Raw genomic sequence first — 6,708 nt, forward strand, 5'->3', positions numbered from 1 at the left:
TTTTAAAGTACCCTGAACTCACTATGTAATATATTTCTTCTCTCAAATAAAAACCCTGGGGTCCCTGGTTTGCTCAGTCAGTTAAGCATCTGACCCTTGATTTCAGCTCAGGTCATGATCTCACAGTTCCTGGATCTGGTTCGGAGCTGACAGTGTGGAACCTGCTTGGGATTCTCTCTCTCCCTCAATCTCTGCCCCTCCCCCCTCAGAATAAATAAATAAAATTAAAAAAAAAACTCGACTCCTTCTCATTACACTTTACTTCTCATTTTAGTTAGATTCGTTTTGTATTAGTAAGAAATTGAAGAGAAATATTAAGTAGTATTGGCCATAGCAATATTCTTTGATAATTTTTACCCTTTATGTCAATGTTAGATATAAGATAAAAAATGAAATAAAAACATTTATTTTTTATCTGCATCCAATTTTCCAAGAAGTATTCTTTTTGTTAGTGTTTGTTTATATTAAAAATATGGAAAATTTCGGTGTTAAGGTAATATCCAGCTAATGGTAATATTCCTGTTAACAGTATGTGCCACAGCCGCCAACACTGATGTCATTGGTTCAGTGTGCAGGTGAGTCTGGTGATGATTCCAGGGATTCCGAGAGGGAGGGTGGCTGGGACAGAGAATCTGCAAACACCGGCATATCAGAATGCAGAGAAGGGACAATTTGCAGCTGTTTGGAACTCGAGCCAAAGGCATTTGTCTCAGGCTAGGGGGCTTCCCTGAGGCCCTGAGGGCTGTCTCTACTTATGCAGTGACAGTGGAGCACGAGGAGGACAGGGGTCCAGACCATGGTGACACAGCCTCTTCTTAGGCCACAGAGCTGGGGCTGGGCTGCCTCTGGCTTCTTTTATCCCCTCCCCATGGAACTCACACAGGTGGGGCTTCTCATGCACATGTGACCCATCCCTGCCTCTCCTTGTATGCACACGCAGGGTCTGGAGCCTTTGGACAGGGAGCCTATCTGATGTTCTAGTTTTCCCCATGACTGGGCCTGGAGGAAGCAATTGTTGAGACCACACACAGGTCCATGTACAGGGGACTCAGCCAGGCTCAGAGAAGGCATGCTTACCCAGTCCCCTTAGGCAGCCAGGGCCAGGCCCTGAGGCCTCCTGTCAGCTGGGACCCCTGTCCTACAGAAACCCCCAGACATGGTCTCACATCGCCCCCGCTGGTCTCCACGAGAACCCCTCCTTCGTTCCCTTTGTGCTCAAATCTCTTTTTCTCCTGCTTCCCTGATGCTTGTGTTCCCATCAAATGAGAGTGGCCTTCCAGGAAAGGACAGAGATGCCACGCTGGTGTGCTGTCCCTGATAATGCATCCTCTGTGGATGGGAGTCAAGGGGAAGGACACAGGCAGTCCTGACCCGGGAAAGCCTGTGAACTGCTGTGGAGCTGAGGACAAGACACAGGGAACAGAGAACAGAAGGGATCTGTCCCCGGGAGGGGCTCAGAGGAGGTGGGCTGACTCTGGGGGCAGAGTGTGGACAGGAGCTCACTTAGGGGACACACACCTTCACTGAGGAGGACACACATTGTGGGAATGTGAGGCCTTTCTGGAGCAGGACAGACAGGACTCAGCAAACCCTGATGCGGCTGCTGCAGGTGTGGGGATAGAATAGGACCTGGGCAGGGCAGGGACCACTACGGCGCCATCCTGTGACCTCCACTCCCTGTGCTGGGAGACTTTTAATACCAGCTATGCCTGTCATCAGTGCTGCTTATTAGAGATATAGCTCTGAGGGAAGTTCCAGGACAGAACTGGAGACAGGGATATCTGGAAGGGGACACTGGGCAGAGGGGCAGCTGGAGGAAGATGGCAGCAGAGGAAACAGGGAAGGGAGAAATGGCACAAGTCCCCGGATAGGGCATAGGGAGATGACTGACTGGGCCCTGGACTATGGGAGAGGGAGGGATGGTCCAGAGTGTCAGGTGGATGGATCGTGATACTACAGAGATAGGGGTGCCCCGAATGTCACAGGTGAGGTCAGGTGGGAGAGCAGGTGGAGGGCAGGTGATGGGTCTGCTGTCCCTGTGTCACATTGAAACCATGATGTGAAGTGTGGAGAGGTGTAGAAATGTCACAGACAATCAAGGCTGCAGGAATGCCTTTCCTCCCCTATAGGAAGAATGCAGTTGTTACAGCAACTGCCTACGTGAGAGCTTTGTCTTCATCATTCATTCATCCATTCAATCACTCACTCATTCATTCTTTAAGCAAATATATATGGAATGTCCACATGTGTCAGACTGGAAGTATAATGGGGACAAGGACAGGGTCTAGGTCACGACGGCAGGAGGAACTGATGGTTGAGCATGATGGCGATGGTCCCATGGCTACTCCAGGGTCTGAGGACTTCACTGTGTCCCCCAGAGGTGCTGAGGGCTAAGATGTGTGAGTCTCCCACGGAGTCTTCCCTCCCAGGCATGCAGCTTGGGGCAGAGGTAGTTGTCTCTGTGCCTGCAAGGACCTGCAGGTTTACAAGGCTCTCTCATTCCCTGAGACACCTCAGCTTTGACCTGTTTGGGGTCCAGGTGCAAGAGGAGGCAAAGGGAGGAGGTCACAGTTCCAGTCCTGAGGACACCGCCATGCACTGAGCTCTGAAAACTTCAGACTCTGTGCTCCACTATTGATAGAATCCTGGTGGCACTGAAAACCTCTCCTTTCTCCCCATCAATGGTTTTGGGGAACAGACTGTTTTGTTCAGCCCCTGCAAGTGTTTTTTCCCTTTTTCTTTGTCTCCAGCTACTTTTGCGGGGGGACTGCTTTTCTTGCACGATCCTGATGCACTGCACTCCCCCCACCTCCTTCTCTTTCTCTTTCTGTCTTCCCTCAGCGAAAATGGCTCCGTACCCTCTGCAGATTTTCTCTCCCCCAGATGACTGCTCTGCATCGCATACCTGTACAGTTCTGTGGCTCAAGTTGCACAGATTGTTGCCTTAACCCTCAGATCAATTTCCTAAGTGTTCAAAATAGCTTGGTGCTGATGTAGCTGCATTTCAGGGATATGGCAAGCTCAGGGTCTCCATGCTGCTCTGCCAACCTAACTCCTCCTCCCCCAAATCAGGTTTTTATTTAGTCTTTTGAAGATGCATTTTTAAATGCTTATTTATTTTTGAGAGAGAGAGAGAGAAGAGAAGGGGAGGGGCAGAGAGAGACAGAGACTTAGAATCTGAAGCAGGCTCCAGGCTCTGAGTGGTCAGGACAGAGGCTGATGAGGGGCTCGAACTCACAAGCTCTGAGATGATGACCTGAGCCGAAGTCAGACACTTAACCGATTGAGCCACCCAGGTGCTCCGACAATCAGGATTTTGATAAGAAAATAGAACAATCCACTTACTAACCTTTACATGAAAGTGGATAATACACAAAAATGCAAAGGAGAAATGACACGTGGACAAAAATCAAAAACGAAAAAAAATAATACTCTTAACCTCTCTTAATAATAAATAAAAGCATACTTTACTAGGAAATAGAAATGGTTTCATTTAAAAAATAAACAAATTTCCAAAAATAAAAGCAGACCAATTTCCTTAGAAAAAGAATAGATAATTTATTAGGAACTTTTCCACAAAAAGGCATAAGATGTGATTAACTTCACAAAAAACCACTAGCAATCTTCAGAGATCATAATTTCATTTGCTTGCTTCATATATATATATATATATATATATATATATATATATATATATGAAGCATATATATATATATACATATGCATATAAGCATAACATATATGAAGCATATATATATATATATGAAGCATATATATATTTAAATCATCAAAAACAATGGAAAACTTAAATTCTTATGGAAAGAAATATACAGTGATACAAACACTTGGCACATAAAATACAGAAAAAGGAAAATTGTGGAATATTATGAAATATTGACATAAACATTCTAAATAAAATATCAATAGTGGGATACCCTTGTCAGACTAAAATAGTCATACTATGACCACATGTGAGTTTTGCAAATATGGAGTGGGATTACATATGGGTGATTCCTCTAAGGTAAGACAACAAATTAGTAAATCAACAGATGAAAATCACGTGATCTCTCTGGACTGTGAAAAGTCATTTGCATAATTGAAAACAAAGTTTTTAAAAATTATTTTATTTATTTTTTAAAATTTGCATCCAAGTTAGTTGGCATATAATGCAATAATGATTTCAGGAGTAGAATCCAGTGATTCATCTCCTACACATAACACCCATAGCTCAACCCAAGTGTCCTCCTTAATGCCCCCTTGCCCATTTAGCCCATCCTCCCAATAACAACCACTCCAGCAACCTTCAGTTTATTCTCTGTATTATAAGAGTCCCTTATGTTTTGTCCCCCTCCCTGTTTTTATATTATTTTTACTTCCTTTCCCTTCTGTTCATCTATTTTGTATCTTAAATTCCACACATGAGTGAGGTCATATGATATTTGTCTTTCTCTGACTAACTAATTTTGCTCAGCATAATACCCTCTAGTTCCATCCACATTATTGCAAATGGCAAGATTTCATTCTTTTTGATTGCTGAGTAATACTTCATTGTATATATGTACCACATCTTAATCCATTCATCTGTTGATAGACATTTGGGCTCTTTCCTTACTTTGGCTATTGTCAATAGTGCTTCTATAAACATTGGGGTGCATGTACCCCTTCAAAACAGCACCCCTGTACCCTTTGGATAAATACATAGTATTGCAATTGCTAGGTCGTAGCGTAGTTCTATTTCTAATTTTTTGAGGAACCTCCATACTGTTTTCCAGAGTGGCTACACCTGTTTGCATTCCCACCAGCAATGCTAAAGTGTTCCTCTTTCTCCCCATCCTCACCAACATCTGTCTTTGCCTGAGTTTTTATTTTAGCCATTATGACAGGTGTGAGGTGGTAGCTCATTGTGATTTTGACTTGTATTTCCCTGATGATGAGTCATGTTGAACATTTTTTTCATGTGTCGGTTGGCCATCTGGATGTCTTCTTTGGAAAAATGTCTATTCATGTCATTTCTTCACTGGATTATTTGCTTTTTGGGTGTTGAGTTTGACAAGTTCTTTATAGATTTTTGATACTAACACTTTATCTTTTATGTCATTTGCAAATATCTTTTCCCATTCGTAGGTTGCCTTTTAGTTTTGTTGATTGATTCCTTCGCTGTGCAGAAGCTTTTCATCTTGATGAAGTCCCAATAGTTCATTTTTGCTTTTGTTTCCCTTGCCTCTGGAGACATATTGAGTAAGATGTTGCTGCAGTGGAGGTCAAAGAGGTTTTTGTCTGCTACTTCCTCTAGGATTTTGAAGGCTTCCTGTCTTATGTTTAGGTCTTTCATCCATTTTGAGTTTATTTTTGTGTATGATGTGAGAAAGTCGTCCAGGTTCATTCTTCTGCATGCCATTGTCCAGTTTTCCCAACACGATTTGCTGAAGAGACTGTCTATTCCATTGGATATTTTTTCCTACTTTGTCAAAGATTAATTGGCCATACGTTTGTGGGTCCTTTTGTGGGTTGTCTATTCTGTTCCATTGATCTGAATGTCTGTTTTTGTGCCAGTACCATACTGTCTTGATGATTACAGCTCTGTAACACATCTTGAGGTCTGAAATTATGATGCCTCCAGCTTTGATTTTCTTTTTCAGGATTGTTTTGGCTCTTCAGGGTCTTTTCTAGTTCCTCACAATTTTTAGGATTTGTTCGTTCTAGCTCTGTGAAGAATGCTGGTGTTATTTTGATAGAGATTTCATTGAATATGTAGATTGCTTTGGGTAGTATTAACATTTTAGCAATATTTGTTCTTCCAATACATGAGCATGGGATATTTTTCAATTTTTTTGCGTCTTCTTCAATTTCTTTCATAAGCTTTCTATAGTTTTCAGTGTGTAGATTTTCACCTCTTTGGTTAGGTTTATTCCTAGGTATTTTATGGGTTTTGGTGCAGGTGTAAATGGGTTTTATACTTTGACTTCTCTTTCTGTTGTTCATTATTGGTGTATAGAAATGCAACCGATTTTTGCGCATTGATTTTATATCCAGCAACTTTGCTGAATTCATGGATCCGTTCTAGCAGTTTTTTGGGGGAATATTTTGGATTTTCCATATAGAGTGTCATGTCATCTGTGAAGAGTGAAAGGTTGACTTCCTCCCTGCATATTTGGATGCCTTTTGTGTCTTTGTGTTGTCTGATTGCTGAGGCTAGGACTTCCAATACTATGTTAAACAACAGTGGTGAGAGTGGACACCTCTGTTGTGTTCCTGACCTTAGGGGGGAAGCTCTCACTTTTTCCCCATTGAGGATGATATTAGCAGTGGGTCTTTCATATTTGGCTTTTATGATATTGAGGTATTATCCTTCTATCCCTACTTTCTTGAGGGTTTTTATCAAGAAAGGATGCTGCATTTTGTCAAATGCTTTCTCTGCATCTATTGAGAGGATCATGTGGTTCTTGTCCTTTCTTTTATTAATGTGATGTATAACATTGATTGATTTGCAGATATTGAATCAGTCCTGCATGTTAGGTATAAATACCACTTGATTGTGATGAATAATTCTTTTAATGCATTGTTGGATTGGTTGGTTAGTATCTTGTTGAGAATTTTTGCATCCATTTTCATCAGGGAAATTGGACTATAGTTCTCCTTTTTAGTGGAGTCTTTGTCTGGTTTTGGAATCAAGGTAATTCTGGCCTCATGGAATGAATTTTGAAGTTT

Source organism: Panthera tigris, chromosome D3 (genome assembly GCF_018350195.1).
Source record: "Panthera tigris isolate Pti1 chromosome D3, P.tigris_Pti1_mat1.1, whole genome shotgun sequence".
Taxonomy (NCBI): domain Eukaryota; kingdom Metazoa; phylum Chordata; class Mammalia; order Carnivora; family Felidae; genus Panthera; species Panthera tigris.